Source organism: Protopterus annectens, chromosome 1.part1 (genome assembly GCF_019279795.1).
Source record: "Protopterus annectens isolate FY-2018-M chromosome 1.part1, PAN1.0, whole genome shotgun sequence".
Classification (NCBI taxonomy): Eukaryota; Metazoa; Chordata; order Ceratodontiformes; family Protopteridae; genus Protopterus; species Protopterus annectens.
Genome location: NC_056726.1, coordinates 1,383,861,311 through 1,383,882,948, shown reverse-complemented (window position 1 = coordinate 1,383,882,948; position 21,638 = coordinate 1,383,861,311).

Here is a 21,638-nt window from a genome sequence, read left to right as displayed (position 1 = left end):
ATGAGAAATGTAAAAACAAATCCTTATGGTGGAATATGCATGTAAATACATTCAATAACAAGAAAATAAATTGGTTAATGCCTCTAAGATGCATCACTCTACCCACTTAAAGAACACTCTTAAGCAAACTAGTAAAGAGCATAAGAAAACCATCATGAAGCCCAAAACTGAATTTGAACTTAAAATAGGTTCATAAATTCTTAGGTAAGTACTAAGTTAGCTGTCCTTTTGGGTCATTTTAAGTAAATTTTCCTTTTAATGGTGAAAATAAAGCCTGTACCTTGTATTTGTGAGGTAAACACATTAACGATTATACTGACCCCAACCCTTCTAACACTAACTGTAAAAAAAAAAAAAAAAAACACTTTGAAATATTGAACTATGTCAGGAAGTTAAGAACTGATGCCCAGCAGTGTTCCTAGTCCACAATAATACCGTACATTCTTACCCAAAGGAAATAGTTAACACATTGCGTACAAATTTTACTTTATCCATAGTTACAGCTATTCCATAATCCCAGAAAATCCCTTTAATTACTATGTAACAAGTTCTCTCAGCCCTCTAAATAAACCTAAGTATACCTCATCAGTGGGCCCTGATAATATACCAGGTTGCCTGATTATCAATGCCAAATATGGCCTTTCTTAACCCCTGCTTAGTTTCTAGTCTAAGCTTATCCACTGGTCACATTCCTGAAGTCTGGAAGACAGGCACTGCAATGGTATTACATAAGGGTGGCTCAACCATGGACCCTGTTAACTATAGACCCAATAGTCTCACTAGCCATATATAAAGGTATGGGACATATTATCTCAGACCATTAATCTAGACACTGAAAATCTCTTAACCCTGGATTATCATCAATTTGGCTTTGTAAAAGGAAGGTCTTACGCATTTAACCTCATTAATTTCTTTGAAAAAGTAACCAAAGCAATGGGTAGTGGTTATGCAGTAGACAACATAGTTGGACCTGACCGAGGACTTTGGCTCTATTCCCCATGCAGACACTATTGGTAGACTTGTAAATCCAAATATAAATCCTTATGCTGTGCAGTCTATTGCTGTGATATTCTTAGGGATTCTGTGTGTTTGTCATGTCTCAGTGCAAAGAGTGCCATGCAGGAGTACTCATCTGTGGCTTTAACCAGCTGATTTCCAGTGTCAGGAACAAAAGCAGTGTTTATGTTAAACATTATAACATTCTAAGGTTTGTCCTACAGTACACTTGGATAGGGACATTTATTAAGACTGTGTCCATTTGTCACAGTTTACCATCTTGCATCCACACTGTGTAATGGGATATACCATGATCATCCAAATAGTAGCTCCAAAACTGATATACTTTTATAGCAAACTGATCACACAGCTACAATGTATCCATACATACCTGTTTTCACTTTCATTTTGCAGATCAAATAAAATGCTGACCATGTTTGCTAAAATGAAAAAAAAAATATTTGCTTGTTAGTGATTAGTGTTATTTATAATTCTAAAGAAGCGGCACTATGCTAAAGCAAATACAACAGTTTTCACATGATATATGTAGCAGACTGGGTGAAGTCTGCAGTGCAATTGCCTTTCAGCAAGACATACAAAACGTTGTATTAAACTGAAATTAGTATAATAGCTTTTTCCATAAAAGTGTGAAATAAAACGTGATTGCTTCTTGTAATAAATATTGAAGGTGATAAAATATAAACTGTACAGGACACACAATTTCTTTTAGGAAAAAGGCAGCAGACCAGTAAATTTGACTTTTCAAATGTGAATACATTTGCATACTTAAAGCTTAATGCTCTATGAAATGTTACTCTGGGGCAAAATAATGCATTACCTTTTTAGAACTTTTCCTTCAAAAATATGTTACTGTGGAGATGGTAGTATTAACATTCAAAGTAAAAGCCAAGAAAGAAATGTAATATAGAGAGAGAGAGAGAAAGAGAGGGAGAGAGACTGCTAGCCAATCAGTAGTTGTCATGCTTCTGAAAACTGTGCAAGAGAACTTACATACTGAATTCCTGAAACAAAGCTAAAATTGGCATTCCTCAGCCTGTGAAACCACGTAACTGCTGTTTAGACTTCTACATCAGTGGTACTTAGCATTCAGAATTCTCCTAATTTTGTAAAACCTTTCAGTTGCTTTTTATTTTCAGTATATAGGATTTAACAGTACTTCTGGTTAGCTTAGATGATTTTCAGACCACTAGCATCATGACATACAATGACCTGATAGCCTCTTTTCCAGCTTCAATTAACTAGTGGTAGTGATAAGATTGCATAAATTGCTAGTTAGAATTCATCTTTATGCTGTAGGCTTAGACACATTTATATGTTTTTTCTTTGTGTGATCATATTTGATTTTACAAAGCACATTGCATTAATTTCAAAGTTAAATGCTTGTGGCTGGTGGTTTATTTACTTGCATAAGGGTATGCATATTGAACTTGTGCAATCTCAACTGATGTCTTCCACCTTTTGAGAAGCTCATGTGTATTATATTAGCACAAAAATATTTAACAGATGTTAGTGCTCTTGGTGTTCCAGAAAGGTTTGTCTGAAGGTGGTGTTACCATAAAATCAGGGAAGTGAGTGTTGATACTGTACTGGACATATATCCTCTCCTTGAAGATACTCTGTGTATTTTTCAACTACCATTGGTAAGACTGCACAGGAAGGCACTGGACTCAGTCCAATGTGGATGAACTCTTTGGGAACCTATTATTATAACTCTGATCAGCAGCTATTCAATATAAAACTTATTTGAGTGTGGCAGATATTGCCTATTGCCATAAACAGCAGTGCACATTATAGACTCATAAGGTCAGTTGTCCCACTTGCATATTGTTTGTTGCCAGTAGTGCAGACTTAGAACATATAAAGCTGTATATAATTTGGTGGCAGTGCTATAGACACTGAGACTGAACCACTTGTCACCAAAGTGATGCTTGAACTTTTTTTAACATCTGTTATACATGGATTATGCCATCCAGTAACAACCCTTACATTGCTGTCCACTGTGCAATCCGCTCTGCATGTGTAACAATGTTGCTGCCCATAACTCTGAACTAAATCTCATAGAAGAATACCTCATACCTACCAAGTATAATACAGAATTAATAAAAATAGATATGTAAAAGATGGGGCAGAGGATGTCTTTCAAATAAAGGACCTTAAATTATGTTGTAAAAATTCTTTCACAGAGCTTTGATCAGTGATGCACAGTATACATATGCACCTACCAGGTTAGCTAATAAACTGGCCTATGGTGAGAAGAGAAATATGTGCAAGAATAAATAAATATTACCAAATTTCACTTGCTATTGCTGTTAGACTTAACATTTTTATGACATCTTAAAGAATCTGCATCTGGTGTGTGCGCTATCAAACTGCCACATTTTTAGAAGGCAAGACAATGTGAATGTTACACCAGATAATATGGATAATACAAGATATGTCTAGCAAAATGAATGTTAGTATCAGTAAACTCATATTATGCTTAAGAAAGAGGCTAAAGAAAGAAATGCGTATATATATATATATATATATATATATATATATATATATATATTATACACACACACACACACACACACGCACACACGCACACACGCACACACGCACACACGGTCACACCACACACCACACACGCACACACACGCACACACACACACACACACACACACACACACACACACACACACACACACACACACACACACACACACACACACAAACACACACACATACACACCAAGTAGGGGTAGTTCTGTCAACTGTGTGTTGTGATTTGAAATTGGGAAATATACCAGACATGATCCATGACTATAGCCAGCTGGTCATATTGTCCTTAATGACATTCTTACAATTTCATCATTGAGCGTATTGTCATGCACCATCAGTTTCCCATGAATGACAGCCCACAAACTGGAGATTCTGTGTAGTCACCATGTCTCAGGGTAAGGAACACCATGAAGGAGTCCTTGCATGTGACTTTTACCCATTAATTCCATGTGTGATGAACAACTGCAGTGATTCTGATAAACATGCTAAGATGTGTTTTACAGAACACTTGAAAAGGAACATTTATTAAGGCTGCAAACATTTGTCACAGTTTACCATCTCAGCCTGGGCCTTTGGGGTATAGCCAAAAATGGCAGCTGTATGTCAAGTGGACTGCATTTTTGTTCTGATGAGATATGTATGGCCTTATTACTGCTGTTTGTGGACACATGTTATAAACTATGATACAGAAAATCATAGTCAGTCCTGAAGATCACACATTCTCCAATCCATACTTCAGTATTAGTGTGATGATTGGGGAGAGATGGGCGAAGGCTGCCAGCCTAGTCAAATAGAATTTGATGCATAATTCTATCAACTGTAAAATATAGGCTTGTTTTTCTTAAATGTAAGAAAACACTGTAAAATGTGAACTTCAAGATTGTTGCAACATTGCCATCTGCTGTAAGGAAAACCAAGCCAAGTATTTCAAATGTGTCTTTTTAAATTGAAAAGATCTTATGAATCTCTTTAATGTTTTACAGTTCGGCTCCAGTGCGGCTGGATGAAGGTTTCATGCACATTGTTTTAAGGCTAAAGTTTACGACCAGAATTTAGATGTGGAAAGTGCTTTATTGCTCTAGTTTCTGCTAGAATGTATATGTGAAATGCCTTGTATTGTTGTAAGTTTCTGAGTACGTGTTAGATTGCTAAATAATGCAGTTTGTGGCCTGAGAACTCAGACCAGGTGTTAAGATGATGCAATATAAATACTGGGAAAACCTAAGTGTCAAAAATGATGTAATTTGGGGAGGGCCTTAGAGACATGTTTGTTAGTAATGTTTAAATACTATTTCTCAAAAACAGTAAAGTACCCGCACATACGGCAAGTGTGTGGCTCAAACCAATGAAATCAAACCATAAAAGAAAAAGAGCCAGCACAAATCCTGTTGGAAAATAAGTGTATTAAAAAACAAATACACATAATTTAGACCATAATGACAGACCTCATGTACATATGCAAAAAAACTAATTACACAGACCGATTTTGGCTAAACAGCCTTCCTCAGTGTAGCAAAAATAGTAAAGACCATTGCATTCAAAAGCAGCCCATAAATATATAGGCGTACAATTAGGACGGAGACCAATAAAAATAATACACAAATTAAATAATCAAAACTGTTCATTTAAACCTGGGGGAAAAAGCCCACTCAGTTTAACAATCCACTTTTTTTCTTTGATATCTAAAACTTGATGTAAACCCGCTAAATCATTGCTTTTGTGCACAATACAATCAACAATAGTAAATTTAAATGACTGGTTCAGATCACAATTGTTTTATTTTTTTTGTTAGCTTAGTGTTAGTCAGGGTGAGCAGGCAGCATGTCAGCAGAGGAGTATGGAAAGCTGACAAGGAGCCATCTGGCGAAGATGTGCCAGGCTAGGGGGCTGGTGCATGGAAACCTGACTAAGGCAGACCTGATTGCAGCCTTGGTTACAGCTGTATCAGAAAACAGCAGCCTGGAGGACAATCAGACTGACAGTGGAGTTACAATATCCTTGGAGAATGGACAGCTCAACCTTTATGCAGTGGACTTAGAAATCCAGCTGGAGCTATAGAGACTTGAGTTAGAGGCTAGTCTTATGGAACTAGAAGCAGCCAAGAAAATGAGGAGTCTACAAGCTGAGGAAAATGAATGGCAGAGGAGGCATGAGAGGGAAATGCTGACTCTTCGCCAGAGTCATGGAGGTAATGGGGAAGGGAGTAACCAGACCCCAGAAGCACAAAAGGTCAGTAAATTTCTTCCACAGTTTAAAGAGGGGGAAAATTTTGATAGCTTCATTCATATGTTTGAGTGGGTATGTAAACAGTATGAAGTTGACCAAGGGCTCTGGTTATGGTTCGTGACCCCCTTACTCCATGGTAAAGCTGTAACTTCTTTAGCAAAAATGCATGACACTGACTGTTTTGATTATACTGCTGTATTAGAATGTTTTAAGCTAACACCTGAAATGTATAGGAAAATGTTCTGTGAGCATAGACGCAAGGCAGATGAAAATGTATGTGAATATGTTGTTGAATTGAGCAATTATTTTCATAGCTGGGTGAGTGGATGTCAGGTCACCACTTTTGAAGGGCTGGCAGACCTTTTGGTAAGGGAACAAGTTCTTAGCACTTTGCCTGATGACATGAGGATCTGGTTAGCTGATAGACAGTGTGCTACTTCAGAGGAGTTGGGGAAGAAGGGAGACTTCTTCGAAACAGTCACCATGGCCATTGATGAGGGAAAAGCAGTCCATGCAGCCTACCTTGACCTTGCAAAAGCTTTCGACACACTACCCCACTTGGGTATTATAGAGAAACTTACCAGCTTAAATGTAAACCCATATGTCACAAGATGGGTTGCAAACTGGCTAAAGGACAGAACCCACAGGGTTAGAGTAGCTGGCGCCATGTCAGACTCCAAGCCGGTCACAAGTGGTGTCCCACAGAGCTCAGTCCTTGGCCCCCTGTTGTTCGGCATCTACTTCTCAGAAGTACAGGCTAACATAGGAGGACTATGGCTGACAAAGTTTGCAGATGACTGCAAACTGGAAGCCATAGTGGAAAGTACATCGGACACAGATATCCTTCAGAGGGGTCTCACGGAAACTGATAGCTGGTGCCAGAGCCATGGCCTGAAGTTAAATGCCAAAAACTGTATAGTCATACCCTTCGGGAAAAACAAGGTAACCCCAAGCTACCATATAGGTGGCAATCCACTAAGCACAGAAGAGGTTATCAGGGACCTGGGGACCCAGGTTGACAGTGGCCTTTCTTTTGACACTCACATTGCTAAAGTGGTTAGAAAAACCTTCTACCTTGCCCACCTGATCATGAAGGGATTCACATCCAGATCAAGTGAGGTTATTGTTCCCCTGTACTCTTCACTTATCAGACCAATGATCGAGTACAATGCCCCATACGGGATGTATCTCACCCGACACCTGCAGCAATTGGAGAGACCCCAAAAGTTCCTCACCAAAAGGATAAAGGGACTCCAAAATTTGTCATATGCTGCCAGACTGAAGAAACTCCAGCTCTATTCAGTCACATACTGTCTGCTCAGAGGTGACCTGTGCCTGACATACAAGGCCATGTCCAACCCGGAATTAATGGGCATGCTCCACCTCAAAAAATCCAAATCTACCAGATCCACTAGAGCAAGCGACTTAAACCTTAGAACGGATATAAATAGGACATGCTGGAGGGATAGATTTGTCACCCAGAGACTCCCTATGTTGTGGAATAAAATCCCGGTCCATGTGAGGCAGAGCACCTCGCTGGCTCTGTTCAAGAGAAATCTTGACCGGTGGATGGGTGATCATAGGCTTACCCCAGGAATCATCTCTGTGTCACTGCTGGACAGAGGCACAACAAACTAATGGGCACAGTATTTTTTAACATAAGGGGTGGCGTAAGCCACAAAAACTCTGGGCTAGGCTTATAAGTGCCTTAGGGCAGATAGCCTAGTATAAACCTATGAACCTATGAACCTATACCTAGCAAGCAGGGCAGCCCTGCACAGGAAAGGGACCCCCAGTACTGCTCATGGGACTAAAGGAACCCATGATGGGCAGCACAGACTGCCCCAGTAGAATCTGCCAGTAGCAGGGGAAGCCACTAGTCCAGATACACATCTAGGAGCTAGGGTTAAATGTTTTGAATGCAACCAGTGGGGCCATGTGGTATACAGGTGTCCATGGAGGCAAGGTGGGGAACCAAAGATGAGGGAGCCAGTAAGTGGGAAAGACAAAATGCCAACAGTAGGTTGTCTTGAGACAACAGGGGTATGGAACTACCATCCTGCAGATGTCCTGAGAGGGAAGGATTTGGATGAGGCAGTACTATGTACTTGTGCAGTTAAGAGCAGTGAGGCTATGAGACAAGCGTGTGGGTCTGGTAGCCTGGGGGAGACCCAGACAGACTGCATACTTGCAGCCAGGACTGCTGAGGTGGTTACTTCAGGGAGTGAGCTACGCTGTAGCAGTGAGACGGAATGTGAGCCACAGCTGCTTTTGGGTACTGATGTTCCCTTGGACAGGGTAACTGCAAAGGAAGAGGTGAATAGTAGTACCCAGGCTGACAGTGAGGCACCGCTGTCAGAGGATGCCAGACTTTCTGTGGAAGCGGAGCTGGGAAGGGTTACAAGGAGAGACTTGAGACAGGCTCAGCTCTCAGACCATGCATTGCAAGGTCTGAGGCAGGTAGCTAGGGAGGCACCTGATTCTCAAGGGAAGGGGGAATCTGCATACTGGAACAAAGGGTTACTGTACAGAGAGTGGACCCCTGAAGGAGGGCTAGAAGGTGAAAGGATACAGCAGTTGGTAGTGCCTAGAGCTTACCATCTGGTGCTTCTAGCCATAGCCCATGATATTCCCTTTGTAAGTCATGTGGGCATAAAACATACAAAGAGGCGTATTATGCAAAACTTCTATTGGCCTGAAAATTCCAGAGATGTAACAGGATACTACAGGACCTGTGAGCAGTGCCAAAAGGTAGGCAAGGCAGGAGACAGGGTGAGAGCTCCTTTGATGCCTTTGCCTGTGATTGAGGAGCCATTTCAGAGGGTAGCTATGGATATTGTGGGTCCTCTGAGTACCCCAAGTTCCAGAGGGAAAAAGTATATCCTAGTGATTGTAGATTATGCTACACGATACCATGAGGCAGTGGCTTTGTCCTCCATTGAGGTAGAGAAGGTGGCAAATGCTTTGCTAGAGATTTTCAGCAGGGTAGTTTCCCAAAGGAAATACTGTCTGACAGAGGTGCCAATTTTATGTCAGACCTGCTGGCATATCTGTGGAAGTCCTGTGGGGTGAAGCACATGAAGATCCCTCCCTACCATCCCCAGACTAATGGTCTTGTTGAGAGGTTAAACTCTACAATCAAGTCCATGCTATGGGCATTTGCAGATCAGTTTAAGAGGGAGTGGAACAAATACTTGCCCCATCTGTTGTTTGCTTACAGAGAGGTTCCCCAGGAATCCACAGGTTTTTCACCCTTTGAGTTACTGTATGGGCATAGGGTGAGGGGACCTCTAGATTTAATTTGAGATGAGTGGGAAGGTGAGTGTAAGTCTCACAAGGAGTCTGTTGTGGCATATGTCCTGAACCTCAGGACAAGGCTCAGGGAACTCATGGACCTGGCCCAGGAGAACCTGGCAGAAGCCCAACAACAGAAAAAGGTGTGGTATGACAGGAATGCTCGAGCTAGAGAGTATGCTGTAGGGCAGCAGGTGATGGTTCTCATTCCTGTCAGACACAACAAGTTGTAGTCAGCTTGGGAGGGACCCTACAAGGTGGTAAGAAAGGTAAGTGATGTTAACTACATGGTGGAAGTGCTAGGCAGATGGCAGGGGCACATATTGTACCATGTTAACATGATGAAACCTTACCATGATAGGGAGGCCCTTGTGCTGAGCATTTGCAGTGGATTGCAGGAGGAGTCTGAGAGAGATCTTGTGACTGATCTCCTCAGTGAGGCTCGGGCTGACACCTTAGTGGAAGGGGTAGCAACGTCCCAGCAGCTATCTCCTACCCAGGTTCAAGGAATCTGAGCAGTGTTGCAGGAGTTTGGGGGCATGTTCACCGGGAAACCAGGGAGCACCCACCTGGTGCAGCACCAGGTGGATAAAGGACCCCAAAGGTCTATCAGGCAGGCACCTTATAGGGGTCCTGAGACAGTCAAACAGACTCTGAAAGAAGAGGTACAGGAGATGTTGGAACTAGGGGTGATTCAAGAGTCCAACAGTCCCTGGGCCTCAGCAGTGGTGTTGGTGCCAAAGATGGATGGCAGCACCAGGTTCTGTGTGGATTACAGGACATTAAATAGTCACACAGAGTCAGATGCTTACCCCATGCCTAGGGCAGATGAGGCCCTAGAGAAGCTGGCTGAGGCTAAGTATCTTACAACCATTGACCTTACCAAGAGTTACTGGCAGGTGCCCTTGACTCCCAGTGCTAGAGAGAAGTCAGCCTTTGTGACTCCTTTTGGCTTGTATGAGTTCACAAAGATGCCCTTTGGGATGAAGAATGCCCCAGCGACTTTCCAGAGGCTGGTAGATCATATCTTAGCAGGAGCAGGAGGGTTTGCCCTTGCTTACATGGATGATATTACTTTCTACAGCCATTCCTGGCAAGAGCACCTTCATCATGTCATGGAGGTGCTGGGCAGACTACAAAGGGCAGGGTTGACCATTAAGCGGAGCAAATGTCAGGTGGGTATGGCAGAAGTCTCGTACCTAGGACATAGAGTGTGGAGTGGTAAGTTAAGTCCAGAGCCTGCCAAAGTGGAAGCTATTCAGGCATGGCCTGCACCTGTTACTAAAAAGCAGGTGAGAGCATTCTTGGGGACAGCAGGGTACTACAGAAAGTTTGTTCCCAATTATAGTAACATAGCTGCTCCCCTCACAGACCTGTCAAGGAAGAACAGGCCAGATAAGGTAGTGTGGACCCCGGCATGTGAGCAGGCATTTCAGAAGCTTAAGGAAGCTTTGGGAGGACCCCCTGTGTTAGCCAGTCCAGACTACAGCAAAGACTTTGTTGTGCAGGTGGATGCTTCAAACTATGGGGTGGGGGCTGTACATAGCCAGATTTCTTCAGAGAGAAAAGAGCACCCAGTGGTTTATCTCAGTCGTAGGCTCCAACCCAGGGAGAAATGCTATGCAGCTGTAGAAAAGGAATGTCTAGCCATAGTGTGGGCACTACAAAAACTTCAGCCTCATCTGTATGGAAGAAAATTCACTGTGATGACAGATCACAACCCTCTAACATGGTTAAACAGAGCCAGTCATCAAAATGCCAAGTTGCTAAGATGGAGTCTGGGGTTGTAAGCATATGATATGTCAGTGCAGCACCGTAGTGGTAGTAGCAATGCCAATGCAGATGGGCTCTCAAGACAGGGAATGGGGTGCAGTACATCGAGATAGACCTGACTCTCTCAAGCGATGTTTCTCAAGGGGCACTTGAAAAACTTGCTTGAGTTCTCTGGGGGGGGGGGTGACGATTGGAGAGAGATGGACGAAGGCTGCCAGCCTAGTCAAATAGAATTTGATGTATAATTCTATCAAATGCATAAATAACTGTAAAATACAGGCTTGTGTTTTTAAATGTAAGAAAACACTGTAAAATGTGAACTTCAAGATTGTTGCAACATTGTCATCTGCTGTAAGGAAAACCAAGCCAAGTATTTCAAATGTGTCTTTTTAAGTTGAAAAGATCTTATGAATCTCTTTAATGTTTTACAATTCGGCTCCAGTGTGGCTGGATGAAGGTTTCATGCCCATTGTTTTAAGGCCAAAGTTTACGACCAGAATTTAGATGTGGAAGGTGCTTTATTGCTCTAGTTTCTGCTAGAATGTATATGTAAAATGCCTTGTATTGTTGTAAGTTTCTGAGTAGGTGTTAGATTGCTAAATAATGCAGTTTGTGGCCTGAGAACTCAGACCAGGTGTTAAGATGATGCAATATGAATACTGGGAAAACCTAAGTGTCAAAAATGATGTAATTTGGGGAAGGCCTTAGAGACATGTTTGTTGGTAATATTTAAATGCTATTTCTCACAAGAGACTAGAAGCATTTTGATCTTGGATATCTAACTTATGAGCTCTCTGCGTTATGCTCACATGTAAGTTTTAGCACTGTGATTTCTTGTAGGAATAGTTAAAGCTAGTAAAGATTAATTAGGTATTTTTCATTTAAATCAGACCTGTCCTACAGTATTATTTTAAGTTTCTGTGTGACATCTGAACTCTTAGATATCTCTGTGGTGTAGTAGTGTTGTCTTGTGTTTTAATTATTTATTATTAAATATTTTTAAAACTTTCTACCTGTGGCTGCTTTGTGTGGAGATGCGCTCTAGAGTACATTGCATATTTATAGAGGTTATTGTAATTGGCCACTCTAAAGTAAGCCTTGACTGTTAGTCATAATACCATTGGATATTAATATTGCACAGTAATAACTGGACACCCATTTAAGAGCCTTTTAGTAGCTGATATTATTAACTGGGTGGTGGCAGTAATTGCTACCATATAGTCTGGGTAAGGGGGCACAGCTGGAGAATCTGTGTCAGCCCCTCCCAGGAGAGTCTGTGAAGTTGTATAAATACTTATCTCAAAGTGTGTGTGTGTTGTGTCAGCTACTTGGCAGGAACACAAAGCACTGGTTGGATGGTTGGACAGAGACTGTACTGGAGATTCTAGCTTGCCCAGTTAGGCTGAGACCTGGACCCTATATCTGTGCCGGTGGGGAGTTTTATTTGGGGACCTGGTGAGCAAGGGAGCAGCCAGCCCCAGACTGACTGTGATCTCTGTGTGCACTTAAGGGAAATTGTACTTTACCGTGTGCATTAGTTATCCTTTCCTCTTCTATGAGATGACCTCCCTGGTGTTAGTGGTGAGGACTGAGGCTCCTTGATTGCTGGGCTAGGGCATGGTCATCACAATTAGTATAGTGAACCTAAGTTTTCATTCTTTCATCTACTATTCACCCATTATGGATTGATATCTGTGTGTGTGTGAGACAGAATGACAATGCTTAAAAAAGTCCTCCTTGTGCAGGAAAGCATGAAATGGAACACTGACAAATTTATCAACCATGCTTTAACTTCATTTCATATACATACTCTATAATGGGTTACAGCATTATCACCCAACCACCACTTCCAAAACTAATATACTTTTACACCAAACTGATAACACAGACACAATGTATCCATACATATCTGCTTTCACTTTCATTTTACAGTTTGGCAAGTTGATTCTCTGGCATTTGCAAGTTAAAATACTCATAGTTTGCACATCAATAAGTTAATTTATACTGTATATTGAATTAACATCGAAATATACCTTAACAATAACTTATCATCTTTGCAAAGAAAAAAAAAACTTCAGTAGAAACTACAGCAATAACAAAGCCAGTGCTCCTGGTCTGGAAGCTGGGAAACCTCAATAAATAGTTTTGCAGAATTAGTTACTGGAATTAGTTAAGGAAAGAGCACAGCACATAACCAGCCTGAAATGGAAACTAGTCAAATGTACTTCACAACAGAATGCTTATTCTTTGCAATATTTACCAGTTAACCATTTAATAGCTGGCAAAGAATTATAAAAAGCTAATAAGTCAGACATCTTATGAGTGAATAGGATTTAGGAGGCATTTTAAATAAGTTAAAGATCTCTTTCCATAAACTTCTTTAGTAACATAGTCTGCACCGTTTATTGTACTATCACCACATTTAGTTTTAGATATTTGCAGATGTTATTCATGAAAAAAACGTTCACTAAATTCCTGCAAAGTGAGTGTGTCGGCTTTTGTGCAGACAATGTTTTATTTCCAAGGAATTCATTTCACAATGGGGTGAATCATTTCCTAGCTTGCACATTTGTTAATTTTTTTTTTTGGGGGGGGGAGTTCAGTGACGACATTAAACGTTGCTTTCATGCTATACTCAGCTGTACTTTTACAAAGAAAACATCATTCAGAAATGTTCTCTCAGAAATACCTAAGCATTGCCGAGTTTAAATACAAGTTTGTGTTGTACTGCCATCTAGTGTAACACTGTACTTTCTTTACACTTGTCAGCAGCATGCAATCTTTATAGGGAGACTGAAGAAAAAGCGTATATATAATACTTTGTTATGGGACTAAAGCCAAGCTGTACTGTTAAGCTTTCATAAGGTAAAATGTTTGCTAATAATTATAGTTTATGAAGGCTGTGAAGAAGTTATACATAATTGTTTTTCAACAAGTTAGATATTTTATATCTATTTTTCATGATTCCTTAGTTGTTGTATAAAATGTGCTGCAAAGATCCTCTTCTCTGCCTAAAAAGCGATCCAGAATTTCTGTGCAACACTTCAGCACAGATATTGTTAGTGAACGTAAGAACATATACACATGCAAAGTGAGTATGTATGCATGCATCTACATGTGTTTCTATACACGTGTGTGTGTGTGTGTGTGTGTGTGTGTGTGTGTGTGTGTGTGTGTGTGTGTGTGTGTGTGTGTGTGTGTGTGCATGTGCATGTGGTGTATGTGGTGCAATGCCTGCTTCCTACTAACTTAATAGGGTTTTAGGTGAACAGAACTGAAATATTTTCATGTTTATGTATATTTTCAATTTCAGTGCAGATATTTTTGTTTCTAGTATTCCCATTGTTGATGGCCCTACTTTCAAACCTTCTGGCATTGGGATTCACATCAGGATTTCCAATACCAGGCTCCTGAGCCCCCCATGTCATTACACAAATCCGATTGTTCCAGTGCCAGTTCTGCCACCTTCAGTAATCCGCAACAGATACAGCCTCCATTTCAAGTGCTCTGTTATGGTATATTTCATTCCTTTAGGAGATTCCTAGACAGCTGTCTCCTCAGTGGCAAACTCATCAATCTTCTCTTGTCCCAGCATACTCGCATAGTCCACTGTCCCATCTTTAGGAAAAAGGACTTTCACATCCTCCAGTGTAGATGCCTTGGCTAAGACAAAGTATCTTAAGCCTTCTCAATTCCCCTCGCTTCACTTCCAGAAGACTCCAACAGCTCTGCTCCTTCACTTCTAAAACCTGCTGGGTGTTCCCCTCTTAGTGGAAATGTTTATTTTTATTTATTTTATTATTTATTTATTTTTATTTAACATTTGTTTACTGGGAAAGTTTGACTTGGAATGAGCCAATGTTCAGCGGAGGCCTGGGGAGAAATGCTCCAGATACATGTCTTTGTAACGTGGGAGGAAATCTGAGCACCTGGGGGAAACCCATACGAATGCAGAGAGGACATGTAGATGCCACACAGAAGGCACCCCAACCAAGAATTGAACCAGAGAACTTCTTGCAGTGAGGTGACAATGTTAACCTCTGCACCACTGTGCAGTCCAATATTTCAAAACACTTCTATAGTAGTCTGGAAGAACCTGGATACAATGGCACCTAAGTCAAATAAAACTGCCAAAGACCTTTGGTCCCAAAGAAGACATTAACTTGGTCAGAGACTCCCTAACTAGATGTGATATTTTAATTTATTTTATTTTTTGCAGTAGCTGTCTGCATGGTGTCTGTACCTCAGAGTCATGTTGTAGATCCATCAGACAAAAAATAACTAGTTATGGACTGATATGAAAAGTACACATTTACTTCTGCCACTTAATTTTGTGGGCACTGAATTATGTAACCCACATGGTGTATTTACACAGAGACATGATGAACAGAATGTAATGTGGTAAAAGAGTTGCCAGAGGGCCACTTAAAAGAAAAACATTATAACCCAAGCAACTAAATCTTCTAACTGGTCCTTATCAGAAGTGCAAATCTTCATAATGCAAGTCCCACAGCTTCAGAAAATACAGTGCAATCTACACAAAATAACTATAAATTCCAAATCTCACTGTCACTTTAACACTTTTCAAGCACTTTTGCAAAGTGGGCTTCATCCCTCCACTGTTTATGTGAGGAATGCACCCCCACACCCAAGCTACTTGTATATTATTGATTCCGAGATTGTTGCATGTCAGCCTAGGGTGAATACTCAATCGGCCACAGTTGTGGTGCTAGTATATATTACCACATTCACTTCTGCATCTGTGATATTCACAGTTACAGTTCTCAAAAATTCAGCACATACTTTTTCTAATATATGCAGCTGAGTGCTGAGAAGTCCCATTTCTGGGTCCATGACTTTTTTATGGTCTAAAATAGTTTGAACTTGGTAGAAGGTGGTGCAATTACACAGAATCTAGTATTCCTTTACACCAGCTCAACTGATGACAACTCAATGACTCTGGTGTCGACACCAAGTCAGCATTCTTAGATTACCCTTTCTGCAGTCTGCTATTGTTTTGGGAAAAAAGTAGACCACCATGTCAAACATATGGAGGACCAGGAAAAGGCCATAACGTCATGAGTGTGAAATTTCACACTTCACGATATACTTTATCAGGATGTAGAGGGGCCAGTTCCACATGTGGTTTCAGTGCTGCATGAAGCAGAACCTGCAAGAACTGGTGATTTCTAGAAATATACCATCTCTTCACTCCAGTTTTCCAAAAATGCCATTGGTCCAGACGTGGAGCTTCTTGGCACTTAGCTGTCTTCAGGTACTCAGAAGATGAGATTTTTGGAGCTCACTAGTTGCCTTTGGCTATCCAGAGGATGGGATTCTTGGTGCTTACCAGAAAGCCTCAGATGCCAAGGGAATGGGGTTCCTGATGCTCACAAGAAGACTTTGATCAGCCCCAGGGAGGAAAGCATCAGTCCTTAGGCATTGCTTAACTGTTCCATAGGTTCATAGGTTCATAGGGGTATACAAGGCTAACAACCACTAGGGCCCTTATAAAAGACTAGCTGTGCAACCCAGATGTGACCCGCGCATTTGATTTATATTGGTGGTGATTTACTGATTGCCTCTGTCCACCAGATACCTAGTAGCCAGACCAGGAGTGAATTTCCAATTACCCATCCATTGATCTAAGCTGTGCTTAAATAGGAATTATGGTGGAACTCTGCTTCACATGGATGGAGAGCCTGTTCCAGAAAATGGGAATTCTCTGAGAAACAATCTGTCTTTCCAACATGTCCTGTTTATGTTGTAAGTAAAATTTAGTTTTTTTATCCTAGTAGTTCTGATGCTGTTTGTTTTGTGGATATGCAAAAGGTTAATCAAAACAGGGTCCAGGGATGCCCTGCATGCCAGGCAAAGATTACCTCTCAGAAGTGTGTATGATAGTGAGTAAAGAGAGGTCTTTGAGGTGCCCAGCATAGGGCATTGTGTTTACTACCAGTATTCTTTTTGAAAGGAACCTTTGTGGACATTCCAGTTCCTGCATGGTCTGGTCAGGTACATACTGAAGGAGCATTATACTTTATGATGGGTCTGGCAAAGGATGAGTAAAGTGGTATGATGACTTGTCTGGACCTAGATGTTATGCCCTTGTTTATAAATTTAGCATCACAGAAGGATTTTCTTACTATGTTGGGCACATGCTGGTCGAAGGCTAGGTTATTATCTATGTGAGTTCCCATATCCTTGACTAGTGAGTTAACTTTTGTGAGTGTTTTATTGATAACATAGTTACCTGGGGTGGTAGACTTCCCAAAATGTACTATAATGCATTTTGTGGTATTGTGTTTTAAAATATGGCTTTGGAACAAGGCATTTCTCTGTATTAGACTTTCCTGAAGGGTGTTCTCATCTGGGGGGATTCAATGACTGCTCCCAGTTTCCGATCATCTGTGAACCTGGTTAGCCAAAGACCTTTGACATTGGCTTTGGCATCCGAGAAGTATATGCCAAAGAGGAGGTGGCCCAGCACAGAGCTCTGGGGGACTCCACTGTTGACTGGCTTCTTTGTGGAAAGGACCTCACCAATTCTAATCTCCTGGGTCCTATCAGTGAGTTATAATCCAGCATGTTATAAAAGGGTTTATACCTAGTTCCATAAGTTTAGGGATAATGCTGAATAAGGTATTGTATCAAATGCGTTAGCCAGATCTAGGTAGGCACTATGCACCATTTTTCCCTCATCCATTGCCTTAATAACCTTTTCAGAAATGTCCTCCAGATTCAGTAAGCACATCTTTACTTTGGCAAAGCCAAACTGGGATGGATCCAGTATCTGGAAGTCTCCTATGTCCTTGTTGATAATTTCCATGATAATTCCTTCCATGGCTTTGCAATATGACTAGTCAGTCTAATGGGTCTGTATTTTCCAGGATCTGTTGAAGATCCTCCTTTATGAAGAGGATGACTGTTGTAGTCCTCCATTCACATGGCACAACGCCTGTTTTAAGACTATATATTTAATGAGTCCAGGGTTCCTGACTATTCAGCAGGCATCTTGGGATGTTATTGGGGCTCATTGAGGCCATATTTTTGGCTTTAGTGAATGCAGCCAGCACATACTCCTCAGTTATAGTTGGAGGGATTATGCCTGAGGGTGTTTTTGTGGGGATGGTTGGGGGATGGGGAGTAGGGTAAAGTTGGAACTGCTGAATTTTTCAGCTGATAGGTTCACTATATCACCAGGCTCAGTGAATGGGGTGCCATTAACCACCAGTTCAAAACATTGATGTGTGCTGCCTTTGAGGTTTCTGATGTAGCAGTAGAAGGTCTCATGGTGATCTTTCACCTGTGAGGCTATCTTAACCTCAAAGTTGGCTTTGCTTAACCTAATTAGCCCTCTTAGTTACCTGTTTCCTTTGATGCTAGAGTTTCTATCTTTATGGGAATTACCCTTCTTGATTTATGCCATAATTGTTTTCCTTTTCTGTATATCTTGCAAAGAATGTACTAGACTGGGCCTCTAAGTCTATGCTTCCTAATATGCAATTATTTTCAGTATTGCTTTGTATTATTCCTTCCGTTAGTCTGTATCTTCAGTATGTTTCATCACAAGTCTGTATTATTTCTAATGTTTGCTGTACTATTTTTGAAATTATTTGCTTTAATCTTTTGCATCTGTATAATTATCATTAATAACCTGCTGTACTTAGATTGTTGATGGATATAACCTAGATAGATTGATTCTGTACCTACATTTTTGGAGCTTTTCTCCCCAGGACTCCATTGAAAATGGGTTCATTTTGGCCCAATGGACTATCCTGGTAAACCAACCGCAATAAATAAATAAAATAAATATCCTGTTTATTTGGGATGTCACTAGGGCAGTTTATTTCTAGCGCTAGTCTTGGGCTTACTTCTGGTAGTTAGAGCAGCCTCTGTGCAGCCATTGATATGGACATACAGAGTTGTTGACAGCAATTCAGCATAGGCTGCTGTGGTTTCTGAGTTTGGAGTGGCATTGAATGTTGACAATCCATCACTTAATAAAAGGTAATTTGTCTTAAAATAGTTCATAACTGTTACTGGTTTTAATTGTATTATGGATTTGATTTTGAATTTGAAGGAGACAGCTTTATGGTCGAGCTTTACCTGAGAGGATGAGACATATGGGGGGATCAGCATACTGTCATATTTGTAAGTACGAGGTTCAGTATGTTGGAGCCTCTAGTGGGTGTATTCACTATATGGTCAAGGATGTTTGTATTTACGAAGTCCAGGAATCTCTGTGCTGTAATTTGAACTATATAGGATTCCCAGTCTATAGAGGGGTAATTAATGTCTCCATTAAGTTGGGTGTTAGGTTGGATGGTAAGTGTCTCCAGTAGGTCCAAGAATGCATTATGAGCTTCTTGGGACATGGAGGGGTGATCTATAGCTGGCTAGGATTTGGTATGGGATTTTGTCAATGGTGATCTGCATATGGAGGAATTACAGAACATCATCCTGTATGACGAACCTAGAGGTATGCTTGTTATTGATGTATATTGAGACACCTCCTCCTTTAGCCCTTGTCTGTGCAGCTACTGGTCAAAAAGTGTGGAAGGCACTGAAACGATGCACTGCCTGGGTATTCTCTGCCTCTTTAAACCACGCCTTGGTAATTGCACGGATGTTTATATTCAAGTATGGGGCTTGGAGGGAGTGTAGTCTTTGGTTTAGGCTCCTGGCATTGAGCAACAACATCTTGACATTTAGTTGAGTTGATTTTGGTATGTCAGTAGGTTTGTCAAATTGGCACTGCCTAAAAAAGGTACTGTAGGTGTGGATAAAGTTTTAACAACTATTTGAAAGCTTAGAGGGAAGAGGTGCAGACCATCCTTGGGAAAGCAATGCTGTCTTTTAATCATGTTCTCCCAAGCTGAGAAATATTGGATCCCCTTAGAATGACACAATAAGAAAAGCAGTTGTTGAAATCAATCATTTTTTTTTTTGTTCATATGGTGGCATCATCCTTGGTGAAGGTAATATGCTGCTAGGCTTATACTAGCCTGAGACACATAGTCTGAAAGCTCCATAATTTCTCTCTTCATATAGTCCAGGGAGGCACATTTCAGATAATTTACACCTACATGGACTATGATGGAATCATACTGGTACCATTTAATGACTTGAGTGATGTGTGATTTGGTGGATTTTGGCTCCAAATAAAAAAGTTGTCTTCTTCTTGTTCAGGCTGGTTAGAGGGAAATCAATATATCTTACAATGGAGTCCCCTATGATGACAGTCCTGGGAAGTGTCTTTGCTTGCCTTAGGAGCTTAATGTTTGGGGCTCCACTGACATTATATGTGGTGTTAGGTGCTGTTTTTTCTTTTTCAAAACAAGTTTATTGTTTTAACATATAAGAGAAATATCATAACAATTTTATACAAATAATTAAAAATAGGTATTATTATAATATTCAACAAAACAACTAAAGTATTTACAAAGACATCCACTACAATCAGATCAATTAATTAAACTAAAATACTGTGCTATTGAAATTAGAATTTTTTAACAAATTTTGTAAATTATCCCATACAATAAAATGTGATGTTTTTCTAGTTGTTCTCATTCTAATTGTGCTTATTTCCATATGACACATTATCTTCATAACATTTTTAAATTCATTGAACGAAGGAGGTGTATCTGAAATCCAATTTCTAGTTATTATTTTCCTAGCCACTGCTAGGATAGACCATAACAAGGGAAGCTTAATCTTTTTAACACATTGAGGTACAGGTGTGTTGAATAATATAAGAGACTTAGAAATAATGAAATTATCTGTAAAAAGAGCCTGCAAAAATTCATTAATTGACTTCCAGTATTCTTTCAACTTCATACAGTCATAAAACATATGAGCCCAGTCAGCATTAATTTCTACATTACATCTCTTACACAGATTATCTTTATTATTAATTTTATTCATCATCAAAGGTGTATAAAAAGATCTATGTAAAAATTTCCATGTATAAAGTCTCCAGACAATGGAAGATGTAGTTCTATAAGCAGATTCCAATATATATTGTTTATCTTGTTGAGTTGGTGGGTCCCCATTAATAGAGGTGAAATAATTCCAGTATGAATCTACATTGTAAAAAGTTTCTTGTCTGATAATTTTATGTATATATGAAAGTTTACCTTTATCAGAAACTTTATGCTGTAAATTTATTATCAAGTAATCAATCAGTTTTGGAATAGATTCTTTAACTGTTATAGACATTAGATCTATTCTATCAATGAGATGTTGTCTAAAGATCTGAACCTCTAACCAGCAAGTTTCTCTTAGATCAAATTCTTGTTTTAAGAAATCTAGATTTTTAACTTTATTATCAGATATCAGCTGATACCAGTACTTTAGATTATTATCTATAGCTAAATGAGCTCCTTCAGAAGTAGATGACATAAGCATACCCTGAGTATAAATTATAGGGAATACAATAAAATTCCATTCCCTATACTTAGGGTGCATGAATATAAAGTTACGATAACTAATAATAATATTTAATGGGTAACAGACCATATGTTTAGGTGTAATAGGTGAAGTACAAAATTCCTTTAGCAACCACAACATGGAGTTATTTATAATCATATTTTTATGTGTTAAGGAGATTTTCATGAAGTGCATACTAATTAGCTCCCAATAATCTTTCCATTTTGTGACATATGACCGATCTATTAATAAAGTAATAACTTTTATAATAGAAGAGATAATATATAAATTAAAGTCTGGAAAAGAAATACCCCCTTGAGACAAGCTATTAGTATGTTTCTTTAATGCAATCC